Source organism: Pelodiscus sinensis, chromosome 6 (assembly GCF_052426305.1).
Source record: "Pelodiscus sinensis isolate ZL-2025 chromosome 6, ASM5242630v1, whole genome shotgun sequence".
Classification (NCBI taxonomy): Eukaryota; Metazoa; Chordata; order Testudines; family Trionychidae; genus Pelodiscus; species Pelodiscus sinensis.
This window is the reverse complement of record NC_143057.1, coordinates 52285215-52303087: the sequence shown is the minus strand read 5'-3', so window position 1 is coordinate 52303087 and position 17873 is coordinate 52285215. Positions and strand designations below refer to the sequence as shown.

General features: G+C 43.6%; 1 pseudogene; it reads right to left on the bottom strand.

The window, feature by feature from the left end:
* Positions 1-349: 349 nt before the first annotated feature.
* LOC149524149 (uncharacterized) lies at positions 350-1988 on the bottom strand (annotated as a pseudogene).
* Positions 1989-17873: the final 15885 nt, after the last annotated feature.

The following is a 17873-nucleotide window of genomic DNA, read 5'->3' as shown; positions in this document are numbered from 1 at the left end:
GGCAAAGACCCACTTCATCAGATGCATGTAGTGGAAATTTCCAGAGGCAGGTATAAATATGCAGGCCAGGATCAGGCTGGAGATGACAAGGTGGATCCAATCAAGGAGGATGAGGCCCACTTCTAGCAGCTGATCTGGAGGTGTGAATTCCAAGAGAGCAGAAGCTGCTTTTGTAGGTAGCGAGCCATTCACAGTCTTTGTTTAATCCAGAGTTGATTGTGTCAAACTTAAAGATGAACTGTAGCTCAGCAGTTTCTCTTTGAAGTCTGGTCCTGAAGTTTTTTTGCTGCAGGATGGCTACTTTTAGATCTGCAATTATGTGTCCAGTAAGATTGAAGTGTTCCCCTACAGGTTTTTGTATGTTGCCATTCCTAATATCAGATTTGTGTCCATTGATTCTTTTACGTAGGGACTGTCCAGTTTGGCCGATGTATATAGCAATGGGGCATTGTTGGCACATGATGGCATATATTACGTTGATAGATGTGCAGGAGAATGTACCAGTGACAGTATGGCTGATCTGGTTAGGTCCTGTGATGGTGTTGCTGGTGTATATATGTGGGCAGAGTTGGCACCGAGGTTTGTTGCAAGGATTGGTTCCTGAGTTCGAGTTATTATGGTGTGGTGTTGCTGGTGAGAATATGCTTCAGGTTGGTGGGTTGTCTGTGGGCAAGGACCGGCCTACCTCCCAAGGCCTGTGAAAGCGAGGGATCATTGTCCAGGATGGGTTGTAGATCACTAATGATGCGTTGGAGAGGTTTTAGCTGGGGACTGTAGGTGATGGCCAGTGGTGTTCTGTTGGTTTCTTTCTTGGGTTTGTCCCGTAGCAGGAGGCTTCTGGGTACACGTCTGGCTCTGTAGATCTGTCTCCTCACTTCCTCGTGTGGGTATCGCAGTTTACAGAATGCTTGTTGAAGATCTTGTAGGTGTAGGTCTCTGTCTGAGGGGTTGGAGCATATGCGGTTGTACCTCAGTGCTTGGCTGTAAACAATGGATCATGTGGTGTGTCCGGGATGGAAACTGGAGGCATGCAGGTAAGTATAGCGGTCGGTAGGTTTTCGGTATAGGGTGGTATTGATATGACCATCACTTATTTGTATCATGGTGTCCAGGAAATGGACCTCCCGTGTAGATTGGTCCATGCTGAGGTTGATGGTGGGGTGGAAGCTGTTGAAATCATGGTGAAATCCTTCCAGAGTCTCCTTCCCATGGGTCCAGATGATGAAGAGGTCATCGATATAACGTAGGTAGAGAAGGGGTGTAAGTGGACGAGAGCTGAGGAAGCGTTGTTCCAGGTCAGCCATAAAAATTTTGGCGTATTGTGGGGCCATGCGGGTGCCCATAGCAGTGCCACTGGTCTGGAGGTATATGTTGTCACCAAATCTGAAATAGTTGTGTGTGAGGATAAATTCACAGAGTTCAGCCACCAGTTGTGCTGTGGCATCATCAGGAATACTGTTCCTGACAGCTTGTACTCCATCTGCATGTGGGATGTTTGTGTAGAGAGCCTCTACATCCATGGTGGCTAGGATGGTGTTTTCTGGAAGATCACCTATGCATTGTAGTTTTCTCAGGAAATCCGTAGTGTCACGAAGGTAACTGGGAGTGCTGGTGGCGTAGGGTCTGAGCAGAGAGTCCACATAGCCAGACAGTCCTTCAGTGAGAATGCCAATACCCAAGATGATGGGGTGTCCGGGTTTTCCAGGTTTGTGGAACTTGGGTAATAGATAGAACAACCCTGGTCGGGGCTCTAAGGGTGTGTCGATTTGTTCCTGTGTTTGTTTAGGGAGTGTCCTGAGCAGATGGTGCAGTTTCTTAGTGTATTCCTTAGTGGGATCTGAGGAAAGAGGCCTGTAGAATTTGGTATTGGAGAGTTGTCTGGCAGCCTCCTTTAGGTAGTCAGGCCTGTTCATGATGACAACAGCACCTCCTTTGTCAGCCTCTTTGATTATAATGTCAGAGTTGTTCCAGAGGCTGTGGATGGCATTGCGTTCTGCACGACTGAGGTTACCAGGCAAGCGATGCTGTTTTTCCACAATTTCTGCCTGTGCACGTTGGTGGAAGCATTCTACGTAGAGGTCCAGACTGTCATTTCGGCCCTCAGGAGGAGTCCATGTGGAGTTCTTCTTCTTGTGCTATTGGTGGGAAGGTATCTGTGTGTCAGTGCACTGTTCAGTGTTGTGTTGGAAGTATTCCTTGAGACGGAGACGGCGAAAGTAGGCTTCCAGATCACCGCAGAACTGAATCATGTTAGTGGGGGTGGCGGGGCAAAAAGAGAGTCCCCGAGATAGAACAGATTCTTCTGCCGAGTGTGTAGTTGGAGAGATTGACGATATTGCTGGGTGAGTTAGGGGTACCACTGTTGTGGCCCCATGTGGTAGGTAGGATTTTAGACAGCTTACAGTCCTTTTTCCTCTGTAGAGAAGTGAAGTGTGTAATGTAGATCTCCTGTCTTATTTTAGTAAAGTCCACTTGTGCAGAAGGTTGGTGTTTTATGAGAGACTCCAGATTGGAGAGCTCTTTTTTTATGTTTTCCTGTTTGCTGTACAGGATGCTGATCAGGTGGTTCCTCAGTTTTTTGGATAGTATATGGCATAATCTCTCACCGTAGTCTGTGCAGTATGTAGATAGCAATGGATTTTTCACCTTCAGTCCATTTGGTATAATGTCCATCCGTTTGCATTTGGAGAGAAAGATGATATCTGTTTGTACTTGTGCAAGTTTCTTCATGAGGTTGATAGATTTCCACTCCATACAGCTAAATGCAGTGCCTCTGATACTTGACACCATGTTTATTATAGTAATTTCTAAAAACCAAACAGGATCAAAGGTGCTGTACATATAGAAAACTCCAGCATCACACATCTTATAATTTAAATAATTCTATCGCATATTTTGTTCTCAACATAAAATAGTGGTTGATAATTAAGAAGTAATTATAACATTTAATCAAAATAAGTGATGCCATTTATTTTTGTGTTTTAACAATAAGAATGTTAGTATTTAAAGGTTATATAAATCATTTACTTCTTAGAATAAAATGTGATATTTATAGTGCTTTTCATCCTGTATTTATTACAAAGCATTCTGAGATAAATAATTTCAGGGCTGTGATTGCACTGGCAACAAATTGAGCAGCCAGTTGGTACTGCTCAGAATCACCATGCTTATATATCGTATATTTACATTGCACCTATCATCTTGGAGAATCCCAAAGGATGTTACAAGTATATAAAACTGGGCTTGATTTTTCTACCCTTTTGAAATAAGTTGAATCCTATCTGTAAAAAATTGGTATAAATATGATGGAGAATGAGACCCACACACTCTAAAGTGTGGGATCATTCTACCTAATCATGAATAGGAGGACTCAAAGTAGCTGTTTGAAAGTGTACAGATACCATATGGTATTAAAGTGTCCCTATAGATCCACGGCATTTGGATTAAGTCCAGACACATCTAATTCACCCGTCTGAGATGGCTTTGTCAACAGGAATTAAAAATTTGCTCATTCCTGATCGATCAGCCTTGAGAACTGCTTGTTACTATTTATCACAGTGTGTGTCTCCTATGCTCTTTAGCTCTGGGTGACTTTCACAGTAAGCTAAAATAAGGGGATGCCAAGAATTTGTTACTGTCTGTCAGGCCCTATTACCATTTGATTTGTTTTGGGTGGTTAGTGCCCCAATATTGCTCTGGCTATAACATCCTAGCCCCAAAGCTAACTTAAAGCCTCCCAGAATTGTTCTGTTTCTGAGTGATGAATCCAGCACCCACTATGATTTCCATATGTTTTCCAGCAGCAGCTCTAGGCTCACATTTACAGGTATGTTCACTGTGTAATCACACAATACACTATTACAAAAGAAGCAAAAGTTAAGTAACAGTTTGTTAGGAAGTTACTGTGCAGCATTCTCAGATAAATAATTAGAGGGTTGTGATTGCCCCGTCACAAGGATCTGCAAAATTCCCCGTAATTTTCATAATTTATTTTATTTATTTTCACAGTTTATTGCGGTAATAAAATGTAGTAATACTGTTACTGTATGGTAACACACATTGAGAGGCTGTATCCTCTATGTAAAAAAGGAGGCCAAAACATAATATTTAATAAAAGTCAGACAGGCTACCAGCTTTATATAAGAAATAGGGCATAAAAATGTATCCCTTCCCTGTAGAATCTATAAGCATGTGAAGCTGTTTTAAATAAGGATTTTATTAGAGTGTAATATGAATTCTATGGTTATATAAGAATGCCCTCAATATAGAAATAAAAGATAATCATACAAGGTATATCAAACTAATTGTTCACATCTGGGTCATAAGATTAGGGCTAAACCCATGCCTGGTCTATACTAACCCCTGCTGTAGATCTAATCTAAGCTTCCCTCTAACTATGTGGCAGCACGATCCCACAGCTGCTTAATCAGTCCCTTCTAGCCAGGGGCTCCAGGCTCCACACAGGGAGCTGCCTGGCTAGGGGAGAGTCACTTCTCCCTCAGTTACAGCAACAGCTCCCTGCTGAGGACAGAACAGCGAGTCTCTTCTAGCCAGGCAGGTCTGTGCATGGAGCTCTGAGCTTCTGGCTGGGTGGGGGCTGATTAAGCAGCTGCAGAGCAGTGCTGCTGCGCCGCTTGCAGGGAACCTTGATCTAACGTACATGACTTCAACTACGCTGTTTGCATAGCTGAGGTCAACATGCTTACTGCAGGGTCTTGTGTGCAATAAGGTCAGCAGGGGCTGCTCTCTTGTCGACACTAAATTATCTTCTTGTCCTGGTGGAGTACCAGTGTAGATGGGAGATCACTCCAATATTGAATTATCTCATCTAAGCAGACATGATAAATCGACAGCCAGTGGATCAATTGCTGCAGCATCGATACATGGCGTAGTAGAGATAAGCGCTAACTCATGGTTCAGAAACCAGCAGAAGTTTAAAACACAGAAAGTTCTGCCCAAAAGAGCTATTTGTAACTAGCTTCTTCTGTGCTTGTTATGGTTTATCCTATTCCTTGCACATGGAAAACCCAAAGGATACACATGGAAGACTACACATTTAGAGGTGTTTTTTCACAAGTATAAGTAACTGTGGGAAGAGGCTTTCATATTGGCAATTGTGAAAACAGACATTGCTTTACTCAGCCATTTAGACCTTGATTCAGCAAAGCACTTAAGCACATGCTTGATTTCACTGGTACTGAAGCATGTGCTTAAGTGCTTTGCTGAATCAGGCTTCTTGATTTAACGCTGAATTTTAGCACTCTTGAATTGAAACTGCATATTTTTGAAGGAAATGTGATTTTATGTCATCATGTTAGTTTTATTAATAGATCATGTTACTGACTACTTTTGTTTAAATGCCTCACTCTACAGCACTCAGGGACTCATTCTGCTGCCATTGGAGTCAATAGCATTGACAGCCAGTAGGAGCAGAAAAGAAATCCTCTATCCAAGCTTGTAATAGAATTCAAACTGTGTGCAGCTCTTTGACTTTAACAGTCATTTTCAAGAAGCTTACTAAGGTTGCTAAGCCCTTGCAAATATTGCACTATGGCTAAAGAGTAAATGTTCCATATGGTACATGGGGAAATTAGGTGCAAAGCTTCAATTTTCAATAATATAAGTGGATTCTTATCTAATTCCTGTACATTGCTAAAATGTATTCCTAGCTGTCAGAAAATCCTGTCCCCAAAGTGCTAATAATCAAAGTGCTTCAGAGCCAGAGAAATACTCCTTCAGCTGTATTAGCCTACCAAGCAAATGACATCCGCTGGCTACTTATGATAATTACAGTTCTGAATTGCCTATCGCTATTCCAGAGGATATATTCTGACTTCTATTTATAGATGACTGTTTTGGATAGTATCAAAACCCCGTCCTGTTGAGTAACCTCTATTATGTATGATAGTAAGCCTGGCTTTTTTGATCTGCAAGTCTAACTAAGCTATCCTGGGCAAATTAAGACTGGATACTTTTATAAAGGATACAATTTAGTTCAAATAGGAATAAATTGAGAGAAGTTGTAGGGTCTGTGTCATACAAAAGGTCAGACTAGATGATGACAGTGGTTCCTTCTGGCCTTATGCACACTGAATCTATGAAAATTGGGTCAATTTGTTTGCATATTTAGAATACTAATATTATTGTAGTCTCACTCATGTAATTTTTTGTCAAGCCATTTCTGAATGAGAAAGAAATATGTTAAATATGAACTATTATGTTTGCCATTTATGAGCACTGTATTCTATCCTTCTCCTAGATTTCACTGTTCTATAATGCTTCATAAATATTTTACCACTCAAGCTAAAAAAAGATTTAAAAATGTTAACTTATTGTCCTTTCTTGGTAAAACATTCTGCCATTACTTAAATATGGTCAAGTCCCACTGATATTACTGATAGATAGCTATGCTGATGCAGCTGCGGGTGGAATATGGGCATTGGAAACGACAGTTTTCATTTTTGTTACTGTTTAAAAAAATCAGGCAATTTCACTGAAAATCCAACACCGTACTACACATAAATTCCAGTTTGATACTTACCTGGGGACTTGTTTCTTCATTGTGTGTTCCAGGAACATTATTGAAGGGATTTTTTCAAACTTTCAAGAGGAAGGAGAGAGTTAACATTAACATATGCCAGTCCTGGAAAGCATCTTGGCGCTGACAGTAGAGTGTCATGGAAATAATTAAGAAGCTGAATTGGGAGTTATTGGGGGAAATGGTTATTTAGAATGAAAAGAAGTTTGAATTAGTGACAGTGATATGATCTCAAAGGGTTCTGTTCACAGTGGAAACCAATAGATGCTTATCTGAATTGCCATAACTTCTTAAGATTGAAAGACTAGGCTGTAAATATCATAACAAGGTTTCTGGCAAGATTTCTATAAATTCCTGTTTCTGGTGAGTCAAAAAATACAAGCCATTATCTGATTTAGAACCTGAATGTGCAGTCATGAAAACTGAAACAATGAGTTTGAAAGGCTTAACCAAACTGTTTTGCATTTGAGAAAAAGTTCTGTATGAAAGTTCAGATTGGCTTTTATTTTACTACTATAAGTTCTCACAACTCATGGCAGTTGAGGGGTGGGTTATGAGTAAAGTGGTTTTAATACACCTTTCAGTCTCGCTAATCTTAGGAACACCTAATACCTAAGGGCTTCTCTAAGGGTATGTCTACACTACCCCGCTAGTTCGAACTAGCAGGGGTAATGTAGTCATCCGCAATTGCAAATGAAGCCCGGGATTTGAATTTCCCGGGCTTCATTTGCATAAAGCCGGCCGGCGCCATTTTTAAATGCCGGCTAGTTCGAACCCCGTGCTGCGCGGCTACACGCGGCATGAACTAGATAGTTCAGATTAGGAAGCCTAATCCGAACTAGCTAGTTCGTGCTGCGTGTAGCCGCGCAGCACGGGGTTCGAACTATCCGGCATTTAAAAATGGCGCCGGCCGGCTTTATGCAAATGAAGCCCGGGAAATTCAAATCCCGGGCTTCATTTGCAATTGAGGATGACTACATTACCCCTGCTAGTTCTAACTAGCGGGGTAGTGTAGACATACCCCCAGTTACACAGATCTTTTAGCTATCCTGTTATGCCTGCTCCATGCTTCCTGAACCTGATGAGGGGAACAACTGAAGAGCTAGCCTAGTGTGTGTCCATTTTTTTCAGAGCACAGTGATGACTATCCCTGATTTCAATAGAAAATACAAATTGAAATATTGAAATGTAAGAAAATAACTAAAATACATTATACAACAGTGACAGTTATTATTATGGACTAGTGGAATATTCCAAGACTATTGTATCAACTTTATAAATGTAGAAATTGTATTTTGCCTCCATGGGGGAGTTACAGAGTTTTCCTGCAGGGACTAAGGTCAAGTCCAATACCTTGGCTGTTAACACATCTTGCAGTTCTGGAGAAAAGGACCTGAGGATTACAAGAGATGAGAAGCAGGATATGAGTCAACAGTGTGCCCTTGTTGCCAAGAAGGCTAACGGCATATTAGGCTGCATTACTAGGAATACAGTCAGGAGAGTGAGGGAAATGATTATCTTTCTCTATTTGGCACTAATGAGGCCACATCTAGAGTATTGCATCCAGTTCCCCCCCCCCCCCCCTCCGCCCCACTACAGAAAGTATATGGATTAATTGAAGAGAGTCTAATGGAGGGCAACTAAAAATTATTAGGGGGGGGCTCAAGCACATGACTTACAAGGAGAAGTGGGCTTATTTAGTCTGCAGAAGAAAAGAGTGAGGGGGTATTTGATTGCAGCCTTCAAGTACTAGAAGAGGGGTTCCAAAGAGGATGAAGTCAAGCTATTATCAGAGGTGGGAAATGCTTCTTCTTCTGTCAATAGTCTCAAGTTGCAATGGAGGAGATCTAGGTTGGATATTAAGAAAAACTGTGTCACTAGGATGGTGGTAAAATACTGGAATGGGTTATGTAGGGAGGTGGTGGAATCTCTATCCCTAGAGGTTTTTCAGACTAGGCTTGACAAAGCCCTGGCTGGAATGATTTAATTGGGATTGGCCCTGCTTTGAGCTGAGGGTTAGACTAAATAACTTCCTGAAGTCTCTTTCAACCCGAAACTTCTATGAATCTATATCTAGAGGAGTCTCTGCTCATTCACTATGGGTGAAACTGACTAGACTAATTTGCTTTTATTTAAGAGGCAGGAAAGCAAAGAACTAAACAGTGTTAAAAAGTGACAACCCTGACACAGAGGGACTTAGTTGTTTCGGTGCGGTGCATCACTATGCCATTACTTTTAGGTGCCTAGAAAATCACAGGAACAACCCTGGGACACTCAAAGCCTGAGATTGGTGCCTAGGCAATTCCTCTACAATGAACAGGGGCAGAGAGGTGCTCCCAATCCACAAAAGTCAATACGGTAGGTGGGAAATCATTTTGATTAACCAGAGGGAGATACCATGGACATGAGGGCAGAGCCCCACTCCTCTTGTGGAGCTAGTTACCTATGTCTGCTTGCAGTCCACAGTAGGGAGCCCCTCTTTTGGAGTCTACACTGAAAAAAAAAAGATTGAGTCCCCTGACCAACTGACCTTAGTTTTCATGGGGCTAAAATACAGTGTAGAGGTTCAGGCTGGAGCCCAGGATCAGAAACAAGTAGGTTGGAGTCTACGAGTCCAGGCTCCAATCCAAGTCTTTGTCTACATACTAATTTTAGTCCTGAAGTGCAAGTCCTGCAAACCCAATTAGTTGTTCCAGAGTCTGAGGCTTGCTGCCAGGAATCTTTTTTGAAGTGTATATTCTTAACACCTATGTCATTGTTTGGGGATTAAGTGCCTAAATCCTGGTGTTTGCCTCATTTCCACCCAAAGTGGTCAGAGGATGAGGAGGTGGTGATAGTGCCCACCTTGTAACTGGAACAGCTATAACAGAACAGATTCCGGGAACCCTGCATCAGTGGTTAAAACACTCTTCTGAGAGGAGATTCCTGTTCAAGCCCTCAATCTTAGAGGGAACATTCGTCCACACACCCTTGCAAATGATGAGTAGCCATTTCAGACTGCAGTTGCTCTCAGGACTGGACTGCCGGGCAGGTGGCTGCCCTGTGTACTGGGACTGGAGCTGAGACCAAAGTACTAGTTTTAGTGCAGTGGTCCTAGTCCCAGCTGCCACATGGCCCCAGCTACTCCCAGAGCGGGGCTGCATGAAAGGGAGCTGCCCTGTGTGCTGGGACTGGAGCCAGGCCGCAGTGCAGCTGCTCCTGGACCAGGGCCAGGGTACTATAAATAACACTGTGGCCCCAGCAGAAGCCCCAGCTCCAGCCCCAGCACACGGAGCCGCCACCTGCCATGTGGCCCAGCCACGGCACCAAAGGGCTAGAGGGGGCTGAGGGGTGCAGGTGTCAGGAAGGCAGAAGGTGAGAAAATAGGAAGGGAGAGAACTAGGGGAAAGGTGGGGATGAGGAAAGGAGCTTGTGCTTAGGGCAGAGGAGGAGGCCAGGGCAGGAGACGAAAGGGGAAGGCATCATATGACAGGGTGCATAAGAGACAAATGCCAGGGGGCCAAGAGGAGACAATGAGGGGAAAGGACAGGAGGACCAGGGGGCAGATGGGAAGGTGTCAGTGGGGGTGGAAGAAGGGTTAAAACCCAGCCCTGGGAGAGAAAAATTGTTCTTCTTGGCCTCTGATGATAGGACAAGAAGCAATGGGCTTAAACTGCAGTGAGGGAGGTTTAGGTTGGACCATAGGAAAAACTTCCTAACCATCAGGGTGGTTAAACGCTGGAATAAATTACCTAGAGAGGTTGTGGAATCTCAATCACTGGAGATATTTAAGAGCAGGTTGGATAGACATCTATCAGGGAGGATCTGATAGGTCCTGGTCCTGCTTTGAGTGCAGGGGACTGGACACAATGACCTTCTGAGGTCCCTTCCAGTTCTAGTGTTCTAAGGTTCTGTAAGGGAGGGGACAGAGTGATGCTGGGAGAGAAGAGGGAAGGGACAAGGGGCGCAAAAGGAAGAAAGAGGAGAGGAGAGGAGTGGGCACTGGGAGAAGAGGGGTTGAAAGGAGGGGTGGGCTTGAGGAAGGCAGAGGATGGAGAAAGTCATGTATGAGGGTGCAGATGAGTGTGAGAAGAACTGGTGCAGAAGATAGTGAGGGGATAGGCACCAGAGAGGATGAGAGCAAGGGGAGCGCAGGTGTTGGAAGGGCAGGGGCAATGAGGGAAGGGAGAGGCACCAGGAGGGTGCAGGGGTAAGGGAAGGTGCAGGTGCCAGTGGGATTGTGGGGGTGAAGCAGAAGGGCACACATGGGAAGGGGAGTGGAGGGGAGGGACAGGCACCACAGGGAAGTGGAGAGAAGCATAGGAGGTGGATAGAAGGAGGTGTTAGGAGAGGGGATGGGGTGTGGGGGCAAGAGGAGGGGTGGGCATAGGGGGACAGGGAAGTGTGGTAGCAGGGGTCAAAGAGGATGGGGAGGGAGGAAGGTCCCAGGAGGGCTGAAGGGAATGAGAAAGTCAGGAGCCAGGACAGCAGAGGAGGGTGAGGAAGCGTGGGGGCAGCAGCAGGCACCAGAGGAGCAGATGGGGCAAGAGGAGATGGGCGAGGGAGGGAGATATGGCTGCAAAGCGAAAAGGGAGAGATTTATAACTTGGTTGCCATGGTGGCACACATCCAAACAAGTGTACATTACCTCAATATTGGTGCACAAGACAAAACTCACTCCGCTCACAGGGCATGTCTAGACTACATGGCTCTGTCGACGGAGCCATGTAGATTTGTTTACTCGGCAAAGGGAAATGAAGCTGCGATTTAAATAATCGCAGCTTCATTTAAATTAAAATGGCTGCCGCACTGTGCCGATCAGCTGTTTGGCGGCACAGCGCTGTAGTCTGAACGCTCCGCGGTCGACATCAAAGGCATTTGTCCACCTCTCCAGTAAACCTCATCCCACGAGGCATAATGGGGAGGTCGACAAATGCCTTTGATGTTGACTGCGGAGCGTCCAGACTACAGCTCTGTGCCGCCAAACAGCTGATTGGCACAGCGCGGCAGCCATTTTAATTTAAATTAAGCGGCGATTATTTAAATCACCGCTTCATTTCCCTTTGCCTACAACCCTAATCTACATGGCTTCGTCAATGGAGCCATGTAGTCTAGACGTGCCTATAGATGGAAAATCTTAGCGGGAACACTGGTCCACACTGCCTTGCCAATGATGAGTGGCCATTTCAGATTGTAGTTTGTCTCTGAGGTAAGGGGCTAAATGGTGACTAGCAGTGGGTCACTGAAGCAAGGTGGGTCTGAGGGATTGGGGGGGCTCCCTGAAGGGGAGGATCCCAGAGTGTGGGGGCACTGCAGCGGGGCAGTACCCAGAGGAGAGAATGCCATGGTCTGTGAGGGACGTGGGTCCTAATACAAAGTGGTGGAGACTGGTGGGGGAAAAAAGGGTAACAGCAAGCAAGACACTGGCTGGAAGGGGGTGCTCTAGGGCTGAAGAGAGAATTCCCAGGGTGACCAGTAGGAGAGACTGTGGCAGTGAGTTGTGCCATGTTACAAAGGGAAATTCCAGTATAAAGTCCCACATCTAAAAAGAAAGAGGTAAGACTCTGCCCCAAGAAAGATGGTAGCAAGAAGCCTGAGACCTAGGTGTGAAGCCCTCAAGGAGACCAGAAGGGGATCAATTACCTCAAGAACTGTGATGATAACTTATGCTATTAGTTTACTTTTTAAGTGATATTATAGTGTAGTGAAAAATTAAGAAGCATGCTGCAAAAAGTTATAATACTTGGAAGCTAGTGGTATTTTTTGTATTATTATTTAAAAGGGAACTAGCCTCTTGGGATGTCTTCTCCTTTGTTTCAAGAAAGTCCTTGAAAAGTGTTTATTCAATGCAGAGGCAAATATTTACAGGGTATAACTCATGGTTCATTAATGTAAATTTAAAAAGTCTGCAAAAACATTGTCCACACATATTTGTGAGCTTGATAAGAATATAGGGGGCCTGATCCAGCAAAACATATCTACCGCTTTTGGAGCTAGATAAGCTCAGCACAATACCTGATCTGTTGGGGTGAATGATTAGCTAAACATGAAAAGGCAGAACAAACACTAAAAGCAACTTTGACGAGAGGACTTGCGGAGCTAAGCAATGTGGGGATAAAGGATAGCTGTTCAAATGAGCACTCTCTTCAGAGTTCCATAGTTCTCTCTTCTCAAATACTGCCTTTCTAGGATTTATAAAGCCCGTGAAAGTTAGGACAGGAGTAGCTCTGGCGCATTCCTCAAGAATAAGAGTAAGAAATCCTGGTACGACTTAATTGGTAAACTGGTGCAGCTTCCTGAAACAGATAGGAGCTGTGAAACTCAGGTACTCTTCTGAGTTAGCTTTTAACTAGTTTAGCTAATTCAGGTGTTTTACTATCTTGTCATAGGATAGCTACAATTGCAGTTACAGGTAGTAGAGTGTGAGAGGGCTCTGTTCAGGAAATAGGGTATCTAGCTATTGGTATGGGAAAATAGGATAAGATCAGAATTATTGATTGGAGTCTGTTGTGACCTGATATGCTACCTACTGCTTGGCCCCCAAAAGCCACTACTCTTTCTCCACGATCCAGTATTAACAGGGGCGGCCCATGAGCTAGGTGAACTAGGCAGTTGCCTAGAGTGCCGCTGGCCCGGGTGCCCGATGATGATGTCACGGGACGCCTGGGTTCCCCATGATGACATTACGGCTCTGTGGGGGGGCGCCAGCTGCCACAGCCGGCCTCGGGCCGCTCCTGAGTATTAATATGTCCAGCATTGCTAGTTACAGATTTCAAACCTGTCTTCAGGAAGGATCCTAAGCTGGGAGGCAGGTTGCTTTATGGGATGAGGACATATTTAGGAAGAATCACCAAGGAACCAGTATTAGACTGGTGCAGAGATGTTTAAGGACTGTTCTCTGCCCACTTGAGGATGTGTTTCTGTGCGTGGCTTAGGCAAAACAGAGAAAACGGCTTCTGTTGATTTAATAGGAAGGAGAAGGAGGAAGTAAGAGACGGGGTGGATACAGGGTTTAGCCTGACAAGAAAGGAAGAGGACAGAGGAACTAGAAGAGTTGTCTCTGAATCTTTTCATGAGTCAAAAGCAGGAGTCTATTTCTCCTCAGTGAAAGAGCCCACAAGTCTAGAACCAAAGCACTGCTTCCTTATCACAATTAGGATCAGGGTTGAGTTGCCATCAAAAAGAACTAGCAGGGTTGAGTCCCGCAGAAAGTCTCATCATTGTAGGTATGAATGACAGCTCTGTGATGTATTGATTGGTTGACAGTCCCCATGTAAACCAGGAAGCCATTGCTGGGAGTTGTTTGAACAATGCAGACTTTGGTATGCTGCTTCTTTAGAACATAGAATCATAGAATCATAGAATAATAGGACTGGAAGGGACCTCAAGAGGTCATCGAGTCCGGCCCCCCGCCCTCAAGGCAGGACCAAGCTCCGTCTACACCATCCCTGACAGATGTCTATCTAACCTGTTCTTAAATATCTCGAGAGAGGGAGATTCCACCACCTCCCTTGGCAATTTATTCCAATATTTGACCACCCTGACAGTTAGGAATTTTTTTCCTAATGTCCAATCTAAACCTCCCCTGCTGCACTTTAAGCCCATTACTCCTTGTCCTGTCCTCAGAAACCAAGAGGAACAAATTTTCTCCTTCCTCCTTGTGACACCCTTTTAGATATTTGAAAACCGCTATCATGTCCCCCCTTAATCTTCTTTTTTCCAAACTAAACAAGCCCAGTTCATAGGTCATGTTTTCTAAACCTTTAATCATTCTTTTCGCTCTTCTCTGTACCCTTTCCAATTTCTCCACATCTTTCTTGAAATGTGGCGCCCAGAACTGGACACAGTACTCCAGCTGAGGCCTTACTAGTGCAGAGTAGAGCGGCAGAATGACTTCACGAGTTTTGCTTACAACACACCTGTTGATACAACCTAGAATCATATTTGCTTTTTTTGCAACAGCATCACACTGTTGACTCATATTCAACTTGTGGTCCACTATGACCCCTAGATCCCTTTCCCCCATGCTTCTTCCTAGACAGTCGCTTCCCATCTTGTATGTATGTAACTGATTGTTCCTTCCTAAGTGGAGCACTTTGCATTTCTCTTTATTAAACTTCATCCTGTTTACCTCAGACCATTTCTCTAACTTGCTAAGGTCATTCTGAATTATGTCCCTATCCTCCAAAGAAGTTGCAACCCCACCCAGTTTGGTATCATCTGCAAACTTAATAAGCATACTCTCTATCCCAATATCTACATCATTGATGAAGATATTGAACAGTATGGGTCCCAAAACAGACCCTTGAGGAACTCCACTTGTTATCCCTTTCCAGCAGGATTTAGAACCGTTAACAACAACTCTCTGACTATGGTTATCCAGCCAATTATGCACCCACCTTATCGTGGCCCTATCTAAGTTATATTTGCCTAGTTTATCAATAAGAATATCATGTGAGACCGTATCAAATGCCTTACTAAAGTCTAGGTATATGACATCCACCGCTTCTCCCTTATCCACAAGGCTCGTTATCCTATCAAAGAAAGCTATCAGATTAGTTTGGCATGACTTGTTCTTCACAAACCCATGCTGGCTATTCCCTATCACTTTATTACCTTCCAAGTGTTTGCATATGATTTCCTTAATTACCTGCTCCATTATCTTCCCTGGGACAGACGTTAAACTGACCGGTCTGTAGTTTCCTGGGTTGTTCTTATTCCCCTTTTTATAGATGGGCACAATATTTGCCCTTTTCCAGTCTTCTGTAATCTCCCCTGTCTGCCATAGGATTTTTCAAAAATCATAGCTAAAGGCTCAGATACCTCCTCTAGCAGCTCCTTGAGTATCCTGGGATGCATTTCATCAGGACCTGGTGACTTGCTGACATCTAACTTTCCTAAGTGATTTTTAACTTGTTCTTTGTGTATCCTATCTTCTAAACTTACCCTCTCTGTACTTGTATTCACTACGTTAGGCACACCTCCAGACCTCTTGGTGAAGACCGAAACAAAGAAGTCATTGAGCATCTCTGCCATTTCCAAGTTTCCTGTTACTGCTTCTCCCTCCTAACTAAGCAGTGGGCCTACCCTGTCCTTGGTCTTCCTCTTGCTTTTAATGTATTTATAAAAGGTCTTCTTGTTTCCCTTTATGCCTGTAGCTAGTTTGATCTCATTTTGTGCCTTTGCCTTTCTAATCTTGCCCCTGCATTCCCGTGTTGCTTGCCTATATTCACCCTTTGTTATTTGTCCTAGTTTCCATTTTTTATGAGACTCCTTTTTTATTTTGAGATCATGCAAGATCTCCTTGTTAAGCCAAGCTGGTCTTTTGCCATATTTTCTATCTTTCCTACACAGCGGAATTGTTTGCTTTTGGGCCCTTAACAACGTCCCTTTGAAATACTTCCAACTCTCCTCAGTTGTTTTTCCCTTCAGTCTTGCTTCCCATGGGACCTTACCTACAAGTTCTCTGAGCTTATCAAAATCTGCCTTCCTGAAATCCATTACCTCAATTGTGCTGGTCTCCCTTCTACCTTTCCTTAAGATCATGAACTCTATTATTTCATGATCACTGTCCCCTATACTGTCTTCCACTTTCAAGTTCTCAACTAGTTCTTCCCTATTTGTTAAAACCAAATCCAGAACAGCTTCTCCTCTGGTAGCTTTTTCAACCTTCTGAAACAGAAAGTTGTTTCCAATGCAGTCCAGAAACTTGTTGGATAGCCTGTGCCCCGCTGTGTTAGTTTCCCAACATATGTCTGGATAGTTGAAGTCCCCCATCACCACCAAATCTTGGGCTTTGGATAGTTTTGTTAATTGTTTAAAAAAGGCCTCATCCACCTCTTCCACCTGGCTAGGTGGCCTGTAGTAGACTCCTAGCATGATATCACCCTCGTTTTTTACCCCTTTTAGCTTAACCCAGAGACTCTCTACACAGCTATCTCCTACGTTCATCTCCACTTCAGTCCAAGTGTGTACATTTTTAATATACAAGGCAACCCCTCCTCCCTTTTTTCCCTGTCTGTCCTTCCTGAGCAAGCCGTACCCTTCCATACCAACATTCCAATCGTGCGTCCCATCCCACCAGATTTCTGTAATACCAATGATATCATAGTTGTATTTATTGGTTAGCAATTCCAGTTCTTCCTGCTTCTTGCATTTGTATATAGGCATCTAAGATACTGATTTGATCTTGCCTCCCTGTTGTGCCCCGACCCTCCTTTCTCCTTGCCATTATAGGCCGTAGTCCCTCCCATTTCCAACCCATCTCCCAGTCCCGCACATTCAGCACTTACCTGTGGGCTTTGCTCACCTGTCCCCGTCGAACCTAGTTTAAAGCCCTCCTCACAAGGTTAGCCATGTTTGTTGCATTTCACTATGATTTGCCTTGATCCTGATGAAAGGCTCTCCCCAGGCCATTGTTGATCCTGAACAGGCCTAACCCCAATTCTGGCCTCAAGCTGTAAGTTTGGTATTAGTAATGGGCTCTTGGTGGTTTTGACATGACCTGGCCACAGAGTGATATCTGATCTTTGGCACCAATACCAAGATACCAATCAAATCCATGCCCACAGGCCACCTACAACCTGGCCCTAACACTTAATGCTGTAAAGGTTAACACATTCCCATCACTTGATTTAATCTTCTGTGATATTCTGAAGTGTAGGACAATTAAGATTTTTTTTTAACTGTAGATAGATTCCAAATAGAGCTTCCTGAGTGAAGTTCAAAAGGCAACAAAAGACGGAGTGCTACTTGCCAAACTGGTTATAGCTTTCTGCCATGAAGTGTATCAAATGGCAAACACTGTCATAGTTTTCCAATACAATATCATCCAAATCAATATTACAGTATATATAGTTGAGTAATGAAAGAGTAATTTGTAATAATATTTAACTATGAAATCCTTATTTTTTCTCAGTGTCCCAGTCTGTTAATTATAAAAAACAAACATTCAGACTGAATGTAAATTTGAGTCTAGCCGTCTGTGACTGGTGGGATGGTCAACTCTGTTGTGGTGTCTTTAAGAAGGAAATAGTTTAGAAGGAAGAAAGTCAATAACACCCTTTCTTCCAAAGATAAGGCCCTTAAAGTTCATATTTCTTAGGGAGATCTTTAACGCAAAAATACTTGTGCTTTCTTTTTCTTTTTGAACAATATTGTCTATTCAGCACCTGTATGTGTTTTATTTGCAATACATAGATGAACTGTTGCAATGGTGCCTGCAAACTTGTTGCTGTGAAAAAAGTTGATTCATGTTTAGAGCCAATTCCTATGAACGTAAGATGTACACAAAGTTGTAGATCTACATAAATGTACTATTCTGATTCAGACATGGATATAAGAATGTTTATAAGCA